General features: G+C 39.8%; 1 pseudogene; it reads left to right on the top strand.

Moving 5' to 3' along the window:
* The first annotated feature begins 263 nt into the window (after positions 1 to 263).
* Positions 264 to 8,423, top strand: LOC134629802 (kelch-like protein 10; annotated as a pseudogene).
* The last annotated feature ends 10,525 nt before the right edge of the window (positions 8,424 to 18,948 follow it).

Genomic DNA, 18,948 nt, shown 5'->3' with positions numbered 1-18,948 from the left:
TGTAGTAGGGAAAGTACCGGTAAAATAATGAAATGTACACGAAAAAGTGTGGCAATGAGCTTGCATGCATAAAAGCTAAATATGAGCTAAATATGATATTGTAGTCCATAAGTTGACCTCTGTGAAGCAAACATGCTGTGTGCTATCTGTGATGCTCATTTGCAATACATTAAAACCAAATCAAAACAAAGCTTTTGAGCAATGAAAGGTTCATTTTATTTAAAAATGTAGATTTACATTTCAAAACAATTCTATGGGGCAACTGTTGCCAAGTCATTTTGATGCCATTCCATAATCTCACAGTTAGGTTTGATGTGGTGCTCAGAACACTTTAAGACAAACTGTATTGGATTGTAAGACAAACTTCAGACAAAAAAAAACTAAGAAAAGCAGTCACAAAACTCAAGATGAGGGAAGAACAGCCTCCATACAAGTCGAGCTCGGTGTATAATGAACTCCGTTTTGAGGGGAAATTTTGTGATGCAATCATCAAAGTGGAGGATGTCGAATTTCCGGTCCACAAGATAATCCTGTGTAACTGCACCCCGTCGTTCAGGTGAGTTGCTTACCTGATAATGGGGAGGAATGATGACGATTTATACCCCAGAAAAATGTAATTCATGGTCTTAGTTTGTGAAACAGTGCCAACAAAAAGGAATCATGGAGCTTTTGTGATAAAAAGACGGTCACAGTCAACTGACAGATATACCCAAAACATAACGCAAACATTTGCCAGCAGTGCAGATTTCATTTTTACCTTCACACAGCTCCAGATTCTAGTTCAGTAAATGTGCCATTTAAAAGACACTGTGAAGCACTTGGTGATTGCATGAACTAAATTCAGACAGTTTAAGCTTAAGTTTAATTTATGTGTTTTATTAAGTTACATTAATATCTTATCCACTGTTTTCCACACAGTAAAATACACCAGAGTTACTAATACTAAAAAGGTTGAACTCTGTTATGCAGTTATATGCTGTGCAAAAGTTTTGAGTTGCCTCTCATGTCTTTATGTTTTGCTTTGAACTAGACGATTTTTTAAAGGTACACTTGAACAATAGTTCTCGGTGGCTTTATTGAAGACTTTCAAAGGTTTTCTTTGGACATTTTTCACCCTTTTCGGTCCAGTCCTTGTACCTGACCGTTTTCAGAGGAATGCTTTTGTTTTGCTTTGTTTTTGTTTGTTTGTTTATTTGTTTGTTAAACCATTCAATGCTGATCTATGAAAAAGGAAACCGGCTGAGGTATGCCAAATTACACAATAACTAGACTGAAGATCAGTGGAAACAGGCCTTATGGAGTTCATTTAAATATTTGTCACAGAGGTACAACATGAGTGCCTAGAATCAGCTGTAAAACATGGTGGAGGCTCTGTCACTGCATTTTGTTCGACAATAGCTTCATATACATACTGCCAATGTAATAAATCCAACACTCAAGCTCACTAAACATGTACAAACTCTGTTTTGGAGTTATATCCTCTACGGCAATATGGACTAGACATGAAAAGACTATCACAATAATCACATAGTAACACATGCTATTAGGTGATCATTTCCATTCCAGTCAATTGATTTTATATATTTATCCTACTTGTGCATGACATGGTTTATTATCTTGTTGCTTCCACGCCTTTTAAAATTCTCTGCTCTGTCTCCATCTCTACCCTCAGAGCTCTCTTCACCACCTCGAGCGACCCAGACAAACAGGTCTTCAACATACCTGGCTTGTCTCCTGAGATGATGGCACTCATCATTGACTTTGCATACACTGGCAGTGTTTCCGTAACGGAGGAAAATGCAGTGGAACTTCTCATGGCAGCTGATCAGCTCAATGTAATGGACATTGTAAAAATCTGCAGTGACTTCCTCGGGGAACAACTCTGCGCAGAGAACTGTGTTGGCATTTGGCAGTTCACAAAAGTACACTTATCACCCGAACTACGTGCCAAGGCCTACCACTACATCATCAGTAACTTTGAGCAGGTGGTTCTTCAGGAGGAGTTCCTGCAGCTAACTGTGGAGGAACTTGGTGATATTCTTGAAAGAGATGACCTCAATGTACAGTGTGAGAACACTGCGTATGGAGCACTTATAAAGTGGATTAGCCATGTACCGGCAGAACGGGAACAACACCTCACCGCTCTGTTGTCTAAGGTGTATAAACTTCTATTACTACATTTAGTTTGGACTTAAATCTTCAGCATTTATGTCATAGATTACGTCAATCCATCTGGGTATAAGGATGCTTTAATATCTTGAGATGTTGCTCTTTTCAGCTGTAGCCAAACCACAATTAAGAAATTCTCTTCAGGATCATTAAAACCGTATCAGAAAGCTTCACAAATATTATGGAATAAATTACATTTATTTAGTTTAGCTGCTAGGCCTATGACTAAAAACTGCCCGTAACAAGTATAACCATTCTCCCCGTTTGTGTTCCGCAGCTTTATTTTATTGTATGTTATTTATTTTTTATATAAAGTTAATCTTGACACATTAGATTTAAAATTTATCTTCATTAGAACTGTGTAAAGGACCTTTGTCTATGTCGAAAAAAGGCTAATGGTGTCTCACGTTGGTCTCCTCTTGCTAGCAATAAGAAAATTAAACAACATTACAAGCATTATCCTAAAGAAGCTTGAGTTTACTAAAACTGATATAGTTCAAATTTAATGTTTCCGTTTTCTAAGTCCTATTCTCTTCTGTCATCTCTCTGTAGGTCCGACTGGGACTGATGACTTTAGACTACCTAAGGGACAATGTGCCGTGCACTGAGCTGGTGTGGACCAATTCTGAGCGTCTGTCCATGATAAATGATGCCATCTTATTCGTACAAAATATGACCAACAGACCCTATGTGTTTCGCCTCTGTCCCCGTTTTGCTCGTCCCCGCCTGCCTCATTCCGTCCTGCTGGCCATTGGGGGATGGAGTGGCCGTGGTCCAACTAACGCCATCGAGGCCTACGATTACCGGGCTGAATGCTGGGTCAACGTAACAAACAACCTCGAGCGTTCTCCTGCCTATCATGGAGCCGCCTTCCTCAACGGGTACGTCTACTCCATTGGTGGCTTCGACAGGGTGGAGCATTGCAACACCGTCCGTAGGTTTGACCTCACCACTCACACCTGGAATGAGGTGGCACCCATGTACTGCCGCCGCTGCTATGTGAGCGTGACTGTGTTGAATGGGTTCATCTATGCCATGGGAGGCTACGACGGGCATGTACAACTCAGCAGTGCAGAGCGCTATCAACCTGAAATCAACCAGTGGAGTCTTATTGCATCCATGCATGAACAGAGGAGCGATGCCAGCTGCACAACACTGCACAGCCGGGTGGGTAAAGTAAACGAGTAGGAGAGAAATAGAGTAGGGTCTCAGGCACACAGGCCTAGAGACCTGTCAGCAACCTTTTGGTTACAACCAGTTGCTAGTGAAAAATATGTATTCCTCGGCTGGTTAGGGAGTGGTTGTATGAAAGACACTGATTTCTACAAATAGTTTGTGAGTGTTTGCAGACAAGTCAGAGTATTCCATGCAAACCTCTGGTGTGCTCAACAGTCTGCTAATGACCAAAGCAAAGCAGGAGGTTTGTGGTGCAACACCTTCTTTGTTTCAATTTCACACTAGTGGCACCCATCAACCTCCAGCTACCACTTGCCAACCAGTCAGGGAATACACACCCAAACTACACCTGTAAAACTACCTATAAGCCTTTAATAGTGATGATAAGGAAAACAAAACTAATTAAAAGAATTAGCTCTTTTTATTGTGAAAGGCAGGGACTAAATGTCTAAATGTCAGTCTGTATCAGAAGAATTTATAGTGTTCATGTTATGTTGATCATGTAAAAGAAAAGGCTTTTGAAAAAGCTTTTAAGTTCACAGAATATAATAGCATGCAACTAGTGAAAAACATGAACTCAGAAAAGTATAGTTCAGGGGTCAGCATCCTTTAAGACCCAAAGAGCCATTTGGACCCGGTTTCCACGCAAAAGAAAACACTGGGAGCCGCAAATATTTTTTGACATCTAAAATGAAGATAACACTGTATACATTGTTTTCTACCTTTATGCTTTGTGTGAACAACTAAGGTGTGTTGCTTATGAAATCCATGAAGTGCTACAGAGAAAATTACATTTTATTTATGTAATGAACACATTTTGAACTTTTAAAGAAATATAACAAAAGGAAAGACACCCAGCTGAACTAAAATGATCCATGTAGCAAACAAAAACTGTTGTGAGCTGCTACCCTTATATCGCCTTTGGGCTTTTGGAGCCTTGACCTGACTTTTAAAAAATAATTGGAAAAAAGCACTATGCTGCTAAAAAAATGAAAAATAGATATTTGCAAAATTCTGCCTAAATATGTATTTTACCAGGTTAATGTGTGTGGTGGAGCGTGGTCTGCAGCACCGCTGCAGGGGAGGCGGACGCACCTGAGTGGCATCCGCAATCACGCCTCGCCGCCTTAAAGTCTGTGGTATCCCTCCCTCTTCCCGCTCCACCACAATCACCCACACATGCAGGGCCTTGGGGTAGGGGTGTGTCACCAGGGTGCAGAGGAGGCATCCCCCCCCTCTGTCCCCTTCTGGCTGCCTCTGCCTCAATTTTATCTCACAACTTAGACATTCACATTACTCACACTCTCATAACACATACATATAGGATCTTGGGGGTGGGCTCACAACACGGACTCCAAATTACCATCAGGGTGTACACCTCACCCCTGGCGTCGTTGCCCACCTCTCAATTTTAAATACACGTAGACATTGAGGGCTATCAGGAGGGACTATGCGCTTACCTGCTGCTCTCTGGCAGGTAGCTCCATGCCCTCCTGGGTTTTAATTGCACCTTAGAACACATATACATCAACACTACATATGAGCGGGTAGAGGGAGGTTTGGAGTCTTCTCACACCCCCGGTCTCTGCGGCCTGCTGGAGCGGGGGGGCTAGGAGGAGGAGTTGGCCGTCCGACTGGGGTCTGGGGTGTGGGGCCTCCCTGCTGCTGCGGAGTCGGGGCAGTCTGCTTCTCCCCACTGCAGGGAAAAGGGTAACACCACCTGGGTCTGGGTGCAGTTTCCCCCTCCAGGGGCAAGGGTACCTAGACCCGGTTCTTAGAGTACGCTTGGGGAGTGTGATTGTGTGTACAGCGTCTCTTTATGTCTGTCTCCACGTTGGTTGAGTGTGGAGTAATTGCCTATGAGAGCATGAGGGTGGGAATGGATGTTTGTATTTGAGTGTGCCTGTATGTCTGTGTCTATATGTCAGGTTGGGTATCAGACGCCACCTCTCTGGGGACATCTCAGGCCCTCCAAGGTTTGGAGGCCTATCTCCCCCCACCACTTCCCCTGCCGGTGGCAGACGCCCTCAGACATCGATGCGTTGGTGGTTCTTTGTGTCCGGGGGTGGGCGTCCGGGTACACACCGGCTCACTCCTTGGTGGCTGCTTATCGGGGCCTGGAACCTGGGGCTCGCTCGGGCCACTTCGGGGGTGGGGTGCCCTCGGCCTCTCAGCCTGGGGCTCGGTCACTCAGGCACAGCTGGCTGCCGGCGGAGCTCACGGGCACGTCACTGCAACCCCCCCTGGCTTCTGCTCCGCGGCTGCTGAGTGATCCCTCATCTGGGACTCTCCTCAGCTCTTTCTGGGACAGTGGCGCGGCTGCCCCTCTGTTGGTCTTCCTTGGTCTCTTGTGTTCTGGGGGCCTCTGGATGTCTGGAGTTTTGATCTCCTCCATACCTGCTTCATGCCCTGGAGGATGGGACTGTGGCCCCCCACACCCTCTAGCAGATCATTACATGAAGGAACCTTTTAAATACAAGCGCGCTCATGCTCACAGGTGTACACACGGGTGATCACACACACAAACTACACCCTTTTTGGCTCCTACCTCAAAGCACACTGTGCGCTGTCGATCTTACGTGCTGCACAATAATGTTTAATATTAAGTATTTAGTGTTATATTCCCATATATCATTGTGATGTTGTTTATTCTATTACTCTCGTTTTCTTCTGCTTGTTTTCTTTTTTCTTTCTCAACAGGTGATCCAGGTGATCGATATATGTATTTTTTGTCTGCTTATTTTGTTGGTTTTTGTTTTTTGCCCTTTATCCCCGTCCCTCTTCTCCGCTGTTTTTTTTTTGTTTGTTTTGTTTTTTCCCCCCTCTTTCTTTCTCCCTTTTCTTTTCCCCTGTCCCGTATCTAGCAAGTAAAAAAAAAAAATAAAATAAAATAAACAATAAAAGGTAAATCAAATGGACCATTACGGCAAGGCTGGGATGGTCCATTTGGTAAAGTAAATCCGTTGGGCATCTTTCTTCGCCTTTATACAAAAATTATGATGGCAAAAGAACCAAACGGGACAGGTTTAAAAAAAAAAAAAAAAAAAAAAAAAAAAAAGTCTGTGGTATCTATGCTGTTGTTGGTATGTGTCGGGCTGTGAGCTGCAAAGCTACAGCCGGCTGTATGCGTACAGCAACCGTGTGTGAAAAGTGGTCAATAAAGAGATGCTGAAAAGCGTGTTCATGGAAACATCGTCGGGTCTGCCGTGACATGTTTACAATTGGACTTCTGGTCCCGAACCTCTGCGCACAGCGTCTGCAAATCGGGGCTTTCATCTTTACGCAGGACTGTAAGCTGTCATCTGTGAGGTGTGAGCGGTGTTTGTTTTTAACATAGTTCACGGTGGAGAATAGCTGCCGACATAATGTGGATCCGAAGATCCATAACTGGCCTACCTAAGGTTGAAAGTCTCGATAAATGCACGGCGTTTCGGCGGGCATACCGGCTTCCGCGAGTGTGACTCTTATTTTGAGCGATGAAAAAATAATAAAATATAATTTTATTTTTATATTTCAATGTCACAATAATCTTCCAATTTAGAACTACAAGTTAAAAAAATAACTAACATAAACAAAATACACTTCAGCTAAATACTTCTAATTTATTTTCCCAAACCACGCGGAGCCGCACCATAAGGACTAAAGAGCCGCATGCGACTCCGGAGCCGCAGGTTGCCGACCCCTGGTATAGTTTAAAAAGTTGAAAAATATACTAATATATATATATATTTACTAAGAAAAGTAAAAATACTTAATGTCCCTTTTTTTGTCTTCAGATTTACATTTGTGGTGGATTCAATGGGAACGAGAGTCTGCAGACAGCTGAATGTTACAACCCAGAGACCGACCAGTGGACGATGATCAGTCCCATGAACAGCCGCCGCAGTGGGATAGGCGTCATTGCATATGCGGATCATGTCTTTGCAGTAAGACCACAAAGTAGTGCTGATAGTCACGTAACACACAAACCACATCTGTAATGTGTCTTCATCATGAAGGCTGACAGATTTGGCTGACAAAGAATTTTGCTAACTTTGTTTTGTATTTATCAATAATCAGATTCATATCCTGACCACAGGTTCAGAGAAAGCATTCTCACTCATTAATTTAACTGATTAGTGATATTTCTGCTCCATGTATTTTTTCATTTCATGATGTAAATGTGCCCCATTCCCAAAATGTTGATGATTTCACATTTCCTCATCGTTCCACTAGGGGAAATATTTTAGAGACAATTTTAAACTTATCCTCCAACACCTTTAGAAAAATAAGCAAAGTGATTAGCACTCATGCTCTGTGGACAGTAGGTATTTTAGCTGTAAATTTGTCCTGCTATTTGCCTTAAAACCACTGATATATTTGATTTGCAGCTACACTCTTTGGTAAAAAGCAAAGATTGTGTAGTCTCACCTTCGGTGACACACTTCTTTATTTAGCTAGCTACTCTTGAAGATTTATTTTCTATTCACACTAAGTCTTTATTCAAAAACAGAAAAAATTATTATCAGCAGAATGCAGTGACCTTATCCTGGTGCTGACCTCGGGGTCTTTGAACAGGCTTTTAGGCCCCCAGCACCTGTCAGGGATACTTTAATCTATTATAGGAAGAAAGGACTGAAACGCAATGCTCCTTTGTAAACTAAAGGCAAAAGAGCTGTGAAGACAACTGAAAACATAAATACTTCACAATCATTTCACCCATGCATTTACTTTTAGGTTGGTGGCTTCAATGGAAACAACCGTCTGCGCACCGCTGAGGCTTACAACCCGCAAACCAATACGTGGAACCTCGTGTCCTCTATGTTGAACCGCCGCAGCAACTTTGGCATTGCGGTAATCAATGATCGCCTCTTTGCTGTCGGGGGCTTCAATGGCTTCACCACCACTTTCAACGTTGAGTACTACGACGCTTTAACCAACCGGTGGTTTAAAGCGCGTCACATGGGGATTTTTCGCAGTGCCCTGAGCTGCTGTGTGGTGTCCGGACATCCCAACCTGTCTGATTACACATTCCACGTGACATCCTGACACTTTTAAATGTGTCAGAAGAAGCAGCGGATTCAGCGGAGTCCACGTAACACCTTTAAAATGCAGTACTGCCGTGTATTAAGATCTGGGACTCCAACATGAAGGACTGAAATAAATCTTTAGAACATCAAACCGCTGATGAACTGGAGATTTTTTTGTAGATATTTCAAAAACTTTAAGTGTGTGTGTGAGGAGGCCGTGCACTGCAGATACTGGGTTTCATCAAGAGAACGCCAATGCAACAATAACAAATTTAAAAGATTTTTTAATTCCCTGTAAGGTATGGCTGCTGAGTAGCCATAACAGACATGCACAAAGGGTGACCAGATCACGATAAGTCGCATGTGGGACTTTTCCAACTCTTCCTAGGTAAACACAACAAGAATAAAGGGAAGTAACCTCTGCCTTATTATTTCAGCTGCGGTTCTGTCTAGTAACAGACTTTAGGTTTGAGTAGGGATGTATCCATAGGTCTTTTTTGAGCAATTTCTGACAATTTCTGAATCTTTAACAAATATGACACACATATACTGTGTTGCTTCACACAATCTTTTCTCTTGTGTGAACCAGAAAAATAACTCTATTTCTCAGTGTGTATTTCATCTGCTTTGTGGTATTTTCCACTATATTGCATAGAATTAAATATTTGTTTATGATAAAAAGCATGACCTTTTTATTTACTAAGGAAAATTCAGTCTTTGTGTGAGCAAGTAAAATTGAATTGAATTGAAATACGGTTGCGGAAATAGCGCAAAAACTCAAAAGTGACCTGTACATGAATAAAATGTGTTTTTCCTGTAGTGTTTCACCTTAAAGCACAAATGTCAGCCTCATGATGTCACTGGAGTAAATACCAATGGGTCACCAAAGTCAGACTCATCATCTGTGGATGAAGAATTTCTGTGCAAAATCCTCCGCCAATCCAGTGTCAAGACAGAGTGCACTAATTTTACAATCCATTTGAAAAAAATATCTGATATTATTACATTTGCAGTGTGGCTAGAGCCTTAGATTTACTGTTTAGGAACCATAAATGTGTGTACTACTGCCACTGCCGAAGCAAGCCATCAAGCTGTTGTTGAGTCTGCGTCATACTGAGCCAAAGCGTTGGATCAAGCAACAGACAGAACAGTCGACAGTGCCATCTCTTGAGCAATGCTTTGGCATGGATAATAAATGGTTTTACTTTGTATTCAGCATTCACACTGAAAATGGAGCTGTAGTCAGTGAAACATCAATATACCATGTGAACAACAGTGTATGTGTTTTTTAAAAGTAGAATTTGTTTTGAAATTACAAGGCAGAGTAAGGAAACTTGCTGCTAATACTGGCCTATTACCATATTCTTCTGTTAGCTGTCACCTGACTGCAACAATTATTTCAAGCGCTAAGCTAATGTGCTGATATAAATCAAGAGGTCCACACCTCTTGATTTACCACATCTCTCCTCACTCAGCCATTGCTGTAAAATTGTGGTTTATGGGGTTGATGTGGTGAGCAGGAACTTAGGAGCCTGTCCCGTGTGACCTATGATTGATTGTCAGCTTCGAGTGCTCACCTGTGCAGCATCCAAAGATGGTGGTGGATAAGCATATTCATGGCTGCCCGTCTTGACCTTTACGAAGTAATTAAGGGCCTGAGCTCACTGAAAAGAGCTGAGTGCTCATGTGCTCCACAAAGCTGCACTGGACCTCAGTGAGTTGCCTGCCTCACCTCCAGAAATTAGGTTTTTGAAATCCATTTCATGTTGTCAGGGTATGGTTAAACAGCAGCATAGATACGGCATTCATTTGTTAGTAATGTTGTTAAATAATTTTTGCATTAATTCAAACAATTTTTTTTATCACAAATGAATGAAAAATGTATTTTCCTGAAGAAGAGCATTTTTAAAAGAGATACACGCTACAGAGAGCTTCTTCTCTTTACTTATGCTCTGACAGCTGTGACCGCTCCAGCGCTGCACAATCCTAAACACTGTATTTAATACTCGCTCCCTGACCTTATCTGTGAGGCTTCCAACAAACCGAACCGCTAAATTGGATGGACTTTTAAACGGGTACTTCAGAGAAACCAAGCAAGTAGATTGGGACAGGCCTTTAAATTGGAGTTCATTTTTTGAGAGACAATTTAAATGACACTAACAAAACTCTGTCAAGTTCCATGTCTATTAAGCCACTTTAAAGAAATGTGACTATTACTATCTCTGCCTTAACCACTCCCTAGAAAGATTTTCTAGTCTGTTTATGAGGCTTCTGTAAACTGGGCACATTTTTTAGACGCATGACAAATATCAAACACCTGTGCCTCAAGAGCAAACAGGATTTTGAAAGTGTTTTTTTCTCCTTCTAAGTAAATAAGTAGGAATGGTGTCCTTTTCTGATAAAAGTCTCCAAATGCTTAATCTGGAATCTCCTTGGGACTCTCGCCACAATAAATCCTATTATTTTCTACATGCAGACTCCATCCTCTTATTCCCACCTTCAACTTAGGTGCTCTGCTTCTCTAGTTTAACCATAACCCAAACTAATTACTCGTGTGGCCTTAACATGACCTTCAATAATTACTGAAATAACTGGTGACAGAAGCTTTCACTCATCATGTTTTAAGAGTCTTCCACAGGTTTCCTCCGAGAGGCTGTGTGCTGCTAAGTTAATTGCTCGAGAAACAATGGGTGAAGCAAAACTGGTGATTAAAGCAGAACATAATATTGTTTAACTACGTCATTTCTTTGGGTTTAGATTGTAGCCAATTCGGCTGAATTAAAACCTTCTGTTCCAACATCATAAAACTGATCCATGGATAGTAATTTTAAATGAAACAACAAAGTAAAACGTTAAGTCAGGATTACTGTAATTAAGCCTAAGAGAAATCTGTCATCCTCTCCTGTTGGATTCCTGTCAGTTTTAAAGCTATATGTAGCCCCACTCTGCAAGTCCAGCACGTTTTGATCAGCAGGCTGACAGGCAGGAAAAGATTAGGTGTGCATCATTAATAATAGCTCTATTTGGTTTCCAGTGTATGTCAGTACAGTGAGCAATGCGAAGAAATGGTGTAACCAGATGTAACTGAGCTCAGACAGATTTACTAATTAAACTGGGCAACGGCTGAGTAAAGGGGCTACCTTTACTTTGTAAATCCAGCTGAGAAAGGTCAGTTTATTTTATTGTTATTGCAACAGTAGGCAGGGGCTCCACCAGTTTTACTTTTTACTTTTGTGCAGACTCTGATTGTAAATTTCTTATTATAATTTGCATAATATTTAGGTTGCACTTGAGGTGAAAAAAACTGCATTCTGAGTCTTTAGCTAAACTGTTTTTCTTGATGCTGATGAAAAATGTCATGAGGTTTAGGTGAGGGTGAATTCATTAGATATTCACAATGCTGAGACGTTCCAAGTCCCCTTACACTGCGTATGCAATGGTGGTGTTGTTGACAACTGCATAATATGAAACTCTGAAAGACTGCTACCTGAGGGAACTGTGGGATAGCATTATCACCTGTCCTTTGACAAAAGATGGTGTTTCCCATGTTAAAAGAGATAAGGAAGGAAGCACCGGAAACCCTTCCTTAGCATTTAGAAAATTCGACAACCTCTTGTCAAGGCTGCCACTTAGATACTTCTGGGTCATTTCACTCAGTTAGGAGCCTTCCTAAGCAGAGGAGACTATTCAACCAGAACCTAAGGCTTCACTTCTGTGCAGAGGGAGCAGGTGGTGATGTGTTATCCACTTTAATGTACAGTTTATGGTCAACATAGCTTCCTTGAAAATGGTCTAACCTAGGTCTGAAACCACTGAGTTTCATTACATGTTTTATTACTGACCTATTAATGAGGCAAAAGGGAAGAATAAATGACATACTACACTGCCAAATTTAATAAGGACACTAAATAAACAGTTTATTCTGGGTAATGGTTATTTCTTCAGTCAGACTCACTAGCCAGTTTGATCTGACTGGTAAAGAATTAAGCTATGAGTGAATTATGACTGGACTATTCAGCTGTGGTATCATTACAAGAAAAAGGAAGGACGCATCCCAGCAGGTTATTTTTGTCCAAACGTGAACAGAAAATGGATTCAACTTTAAACAACTTCTTTCTAGAAACAAGCTAAATGCTGATCTGACATGGAGTGAATATTGTTGTGGGCATTTTTCTTTCCATGTCTGCTGTTTGTCTACATCTGTGCGACTGGGTGGAAAGCTGAATGTGATAGCCAGCCGGCCGGGGCTGTTGACCTTGGAGGACTACCTTCTGGCAACAGATCTGCTTCCTGCATTGATTTTTATTTTCATGGCTGGGTTATTTGGGTTTCTACCCTCGAGTCTCAGCTCAGCTGCCACCAAGGTCAGCTGGGGAGAGAAGGAATCTGTTTTTGTCTCCATTAGTTTCACACCATAAGTAGATATGGATATGTTGTCAGAATCTTTTTATCTGCCTACTCCACCTGCAGTTACCTCCAAAAACTCTATACTGCCTTTCTATTTTTCTTTATGTTTCCTTTCTTTTTCACTTAGGGAAGAAATTATGCTAAATTAAGTTTCTTTATGTACCAGAGTTGAAAAATAATATATTTCTAACAAATGAAGACTTACAGGTAAACAGTTTTAAATGTCAAAAAATTGCTAATTTCTTGATGTGGGATTTATATAAGTTACAAAGTAACAAATGCATTTTCCTAGACAAAGTGAAGTACCTGATGACTTCTAATTTTAGTCTTCATGCTAACTATGTTGACTTATAAAAGAGGGCCAATCTCATAAACCTTTGAAGGAGATATGCAGTGCAGGAAAATCAAGAATGTAAACCAGTGGATTTTATTTCAAGGTTAGACAATGCATGCTCTCTTTGATCATTACAATAGATTTATTCAAAGTTCTCAGATGTTTTCTTGACTATACAGTTCTATGGAAGAGATGATGACACACACTACATGCCTTGAGTTAAACAGGCACTTATGTGGTACCCACAATCTGGGCTTGAAAATTTTCACTCATTGCACTAAGCGCCACCTGGAAAATGAAAGACCCTGTTTTCATGATTACAGCATAGACTGAAAAGTTTACAGGGGTGAGAGACAGATGTAATTAACACCAGCACACACATACACCCACCAGCTAAAATTTGATGTCTTGAGAAATTACGCTAAAGCCTTTTTTTTTCTGTAACACAGCTCACCGTGGACACTGGATAAGCTTGAGCTGTTCAGGATACAAAGCATGCATTTCAAAAAGTGATATATGGTCTGATCCAACATCAGCTACTGAACAATCTGTGCGAGGATGACTGTATACATCATGTGTATCCAATCAAACTTCAAGGATGATGAACAGATCTCCCATCCTCCAGATCTCACCGACAGGGACCATAACTCTTAATAATGCAAACTGCTTCGATTTGTCTTCCAGTGGAAAACATGACCTTCCTTTGACCTTCTTCCACCAAGAGTCACAAAAATCAGCCAAAGACAGAGTATGTCCCCCTCCCACCTCTGCTATTCTTCACCAAGAACTGTCCAGTTAGGCCTAACCTCAATTTTCCATCAATACAAAAGCGGCCTGGGGCCAAGTGAGCAGGGCTAAGAAAAGATCAAAGAACATGTTGCACCAGCATGCATACACAGATCTCTCTCTCTCTCACACACACACACTGTTCCTGGTTGTCAGGTCTTTCACGCACCTTAAGGCACTGAAAAATGATACTTCCCCATGCTAACTACTGTTTTATTTTCTCTGCAAAGGATTAACAAAGAAATTAGGATGCAGAGCATGTCCAATCTTTTCTTTACTCTCCTTTTTGGTACTCTCCCTTTTTTCTTACAGGTACGTTTACCTTCTAAAAGTTACTCACCGATTCACATTCTCTTTTGTAACAGAATCAGTTAAAACACAGTAACTACAGGACATACTTAATTGACTACATACCTATTGCAAACTGAAGTTTCTCACTGACTAGCTATTTACCTTAAACAAAACTATCTCTATTCAGTTTTATATCCCGCTTGGGCATTTCAGGTTGTATAAAGCTGCAGCATTCCAGCACACACACATTAAACCAGACAGTAAAATTGTGACAAATTACTCCACATCGCTGATGGAATTTAAAGCACCTATACTGAAAATGTGTGTTTGTGTGGAGGGTGGGATTAAGCAACACCGCGCTGACTAAGGCACGACAACAAATGCTGCTTCCTTAATAATTAACAAGGACCTAAACCATTTTGCCCCCCTGTGTGCCTCTCTTCAAACTGCCCAACTGCCACACACACATCACCTCTGTGTTCTTCTATTTTTTATACATCTACGTTACACTGCATATGAACAGATCCATCAAGCCTCCATCTCCAGATGGGAGTGCATATGCTCGTTCTGTACATGTTTATGTGTATACATGTGGGGTAAGAGTTTTACATACAACAATACCCTCCTAATGTCACACTTTGCATCACTCTCTTATGTGTGCAGGCATAAACACGTTAATGTTAATTTTCTTTTCAAATAAGTCAAATTGTTTCTATTTTTCTTATTGATAAAAATGACAAATTTGTGAGGACAGAGGTCATTGCAATGTTATTTTCTATTTAAGGTTTGTCATGAAGTGACATGCACTACCGTTCCTCAGAGACATTAGCTAAGCAGGATCAGCCATATGGGGCCGTTCAGAGGGAGATCAGTTTTTCCCCTGGGTTATACGGGCATAGTAGTGTTGAAATAAACTTGCTGCCATCTAGTGGATGCAGAACGGCAAGCACAGCTGCAGAAATCATTGATTTATATAGTGTCAAATTTGATAGTGTCAGTGTATCATATTTGGGGCATGTTACTTTCCAATCAGAAGCACTATTAAATGGATAATTATGATGTAATTTAAAAAAAAATACAAGGAATAGTTTTGTGTCTATAAAGAACAACATTTAGGTTAACAAGTTATTAAACAAGACTACTTATTTAGATTACTTTCCAGCATTACTTGCACTTTTTATTATTTTTCTTACATTTATAGATTTTCATTTCTACAGGGAGATCCTTAAGATTGAAAGTCTAACAAAAAGAGATGTTAAAAAAGGGGAAAAAAGTAAAAATGAAACCCATGACATACCTTTTATTGCTTATTGTTTGAAGCAGGCCCGGCTCACCTGGGAGCTGGCGTTTTGTAATGATCCCTGGCGAGTGATTGGCCTACTGTGCCTACGTGCCAATTAACTTTGAATGGGCCAATGGATGGAGGCTTGACACCTGAAAGACAAGAGCAACTGAAAAACAACTGAGCCACTTATCGTGACATGTAACACTTATTAACATCTGTATCAGATTTAAGTGATTGATTAATCCCAAATTAAGTTCTTAAACTGTACTTTAATATGACATGCCATTTTAATCCAATTACCTTTTAGGGCTAGTAAATTGTGCAACATTTGATACAGTGCAGTTACACTTGAATAATGTGTACACACGCATCAGTGAATAAGAGGGATACAACTGCTGCAGACATTAATAAATGGCATGACACTATTAAGTCTTATTACGATATGCACATGAGATTCATGAGCCTCATATAAAAGCAAACCCTCACTGTGGCTGAGACATAGGACTCATAAAAATAAAGAGGTAACAAAAGCACAAGGGGTGGGGAACAAATCTAAAAAGAGACAAAGCTATCAGAAAGGAGAACATACAACTTGATGAAGAAGACAAGAAAGATGACTCGGCTATATACACATACACACACAAAGGGCTGATTATAGATTAGACACAGTAGTGTGAACAAGATACTGGCGCATACATTCAGTAGGTGTTAACAATCAGGGAACAGACACAATAGAAAATAAAAACTAACAGGGCACAGAATAAAAGCTTTTAAAGTAAAACTGAAAGAAAAACCTGAACGACTGACAGACATGAAATGGGAAACATGGGAACACAGGGCCAAAGCGTAAACAAGGAAAAATGTAAAAATAGGAACAATGGGAGCAACAGCTGAAACTAATATGGGGAATGAGGCAAAGGTAGTAAAATTAAACACAAGACACAGGAAACAATGAACTATCAAAGTAAAACAGGAAGTACATAACAACCGAAGAAAGAGAAACCGTATTAGAGAGAACTATGAACTAAAGATCCAAAATATTTAAAATGCAAAAAGTAATAAACGTGACAATGAACTGATTAGATAAAAACTATGAAACAAGAATTCAAAGTCGTTCAAAAGACTCAGACTAGGTTATATTTTGTATAGTAATTCACTGAGAAAAACAAAATGATGTAAGAACAGTAAGTAGATCACCATATCACCATCCCATTGATAGCTAAATTGTAAATCATTCCAAAAATTAAAGCTAAAAATTAGGCTAAAAAAAGTGCTCCCATAGATTGTTCCTAGTTCTCCCTTAATTTTCCTAACAGAGAACTAAGAATCCCAGACAGAAAAAAAAAAATCAGAGCTTGGGACCAAATCTTGGGCTACATTTCATTTCTAAATATCTGAGTTCCTACAGTTAATTTACAGAAAAAACCCATTAAGTCTCATTTGAATAGTAGAATTAATATGAGTGAGAAAATTGTTGTAACATCATATTGCACTTTACTGGAAAATGTGTGATACAGAAAAATCAAATCTATTCAGTGTTTTGGTGTAAGCCATACTGGCTGGTGAGCTATCCAAAGTGTATGCAACTTTAATGGATGGATGGATCTTTTAAAAAGCCTCTACTAACCTGTAAGTGGCTCCTGCACAGCCATGCTGAAGGATGAGTCTGATAGTTAATGCCTTGTCAGGAGCATCATCAGTTGTAGTTTTTGGACTTTATACGTTTGTTTTACTGTCATAGTTTATTGTTTTGTCCAAAAGTACATAGTGTGGAAGCGATTACTCAAAAATATCTTCATGCATACATGTAGAAACAAGTGTAATATAAAACACGGAAAATACAAACACTAACAAACACGTATGCAAACACACAAGCACATGCATGCACACATGCAAATGTTTTCCTCACCATTATTGTGGTTTTTGTACATTTATTTATTTATTTAGCAGTATGCATGCGTCAATCAGCATGCAGCCTGTTGCTCCTGCTTTTTCTCTTTAGTTTAACTTTTTTCTTACTTATTTCTTTGTCCTTTACTTTGTACTTCAAGTGTTCATCTGTTTTATTAGCTTCCTTTTCAATCATGTGGATTGAGAGAGTTCTAATTCTGATTCTGATTTTTTTTACCATATCATACAGCCAAGCTTAATGACCTTATTCATTCAGATTCGTCCAAAATATCAAAATATATATAAAACACAACAAACATTAATGGCCCATTTAATATGTTCAATTCATTATTGCAATTATTGTGCAAGCCTGTTTACAAAAGTCTATACAAAATGTAAATTCGACAAAACACAATGATTTTCAAATTATTTAAAATCTGTATTTAACTGAAAAGAGTATAAAGACAACATACCAAATTTAAAAAACATATGCTCCAGTTGCCCGTTCTGTTTTTCACCATACATTTATTGCTGAGGTTTCAGGGATGACGGATGAATTAGAAGGACCCTCTTACTATGGTGTAAGCCGCGTGATCAGATTTTGGAGAGTGCAAAGCTTTCAAAAACTTGTTAAATTTAGGTAAAAATTAAGATAAATTGTTAATAAAAATGTCCCAAGACACTGAGCAGCAATGCACTGCACTTTTTACAATCGTACAGCAGAGGGTGACACAGGTCTATTTAGAGAAAACATGTACTGATGTCTGTCATGGATTCATATGATTGATTTGTAATCTCATAAAAATACAAAGATTGAGTAGAATATTCTTTGCTTGTGTGTATCAGAGCTTTCATAAAATTTGCATTAATAATATCACCAAAAATAGCTGTTTATATAATCATGTAGTCACTGTAGTGGTATGTTATTTTTGTCTGGATGCCCAATATCTTAATTTACAATAAGCAAATTTTTTATTTATGTCAAAATAAAGGGACTACAAGATAATCTTAAAATTCCATGAATATACAGGGTATTTATAAACATCTGTAACTACTATACTGTAACTACTAATGTACGCCAGCCCCCATCTCATCAGATTTCCACAATATAAGCTCATCATCAGGTATGTATTATTCACACCCATTTACACATACAAGAAAACACGCACACAAGTAAAAATATAAATTTGCAACAGTGCTATGAATGCTGATTCTGGCAAAAATCTTCAGAAAAATCTTGGCCTGGCAAATGGAGTAAAGGAACCAGAAGTCCCAGTGATGTCAACAGGCCAACACACAGAGTCAATCTCTTTCTTTCTCTCAGTGGTAATGCCTTTCTTTCATAATTATTTAAAAAACTTTTTAGACGTTGCAGCCAAAAGAACCTGAACACAGAATTAGCTGAGAAGAAGCCAGCTTATCCACAACCTGCTCATCTTGTCTTGAACCTGTGCTGTAGACATTACTGCTGAAAAAGTGAATGCATGTGTAGAAATACGCATTAAATAGAAAGAGGAAAGTACATCATCAGTGGTTATTCTCAGCGATGCTCCCTGTTGTTAAGATAATGCTGCAGAGGCAGTGTGTGTTTGAGTGTGCGT

Source organism: Pelmatolapia mariae, linkage group LG6 (genome assembly GCF_036321145.2).
Source record: "Pelmatolapia mariae isolate MD_Pm_ZW linkage group LG6, Pm_UMD_F_2, whole genome shotgun sequence".
Classification (NCBI taxonomy): Eukaryota; Metazoa; Chordata; class Actinopteri; order Cichliformes; family Cichlidae; genus Pelmatolapia; species Pelmatolapia mariae.
This window is presented reverse-complemented; position numbering and strand designations above follow the sequence as displayed.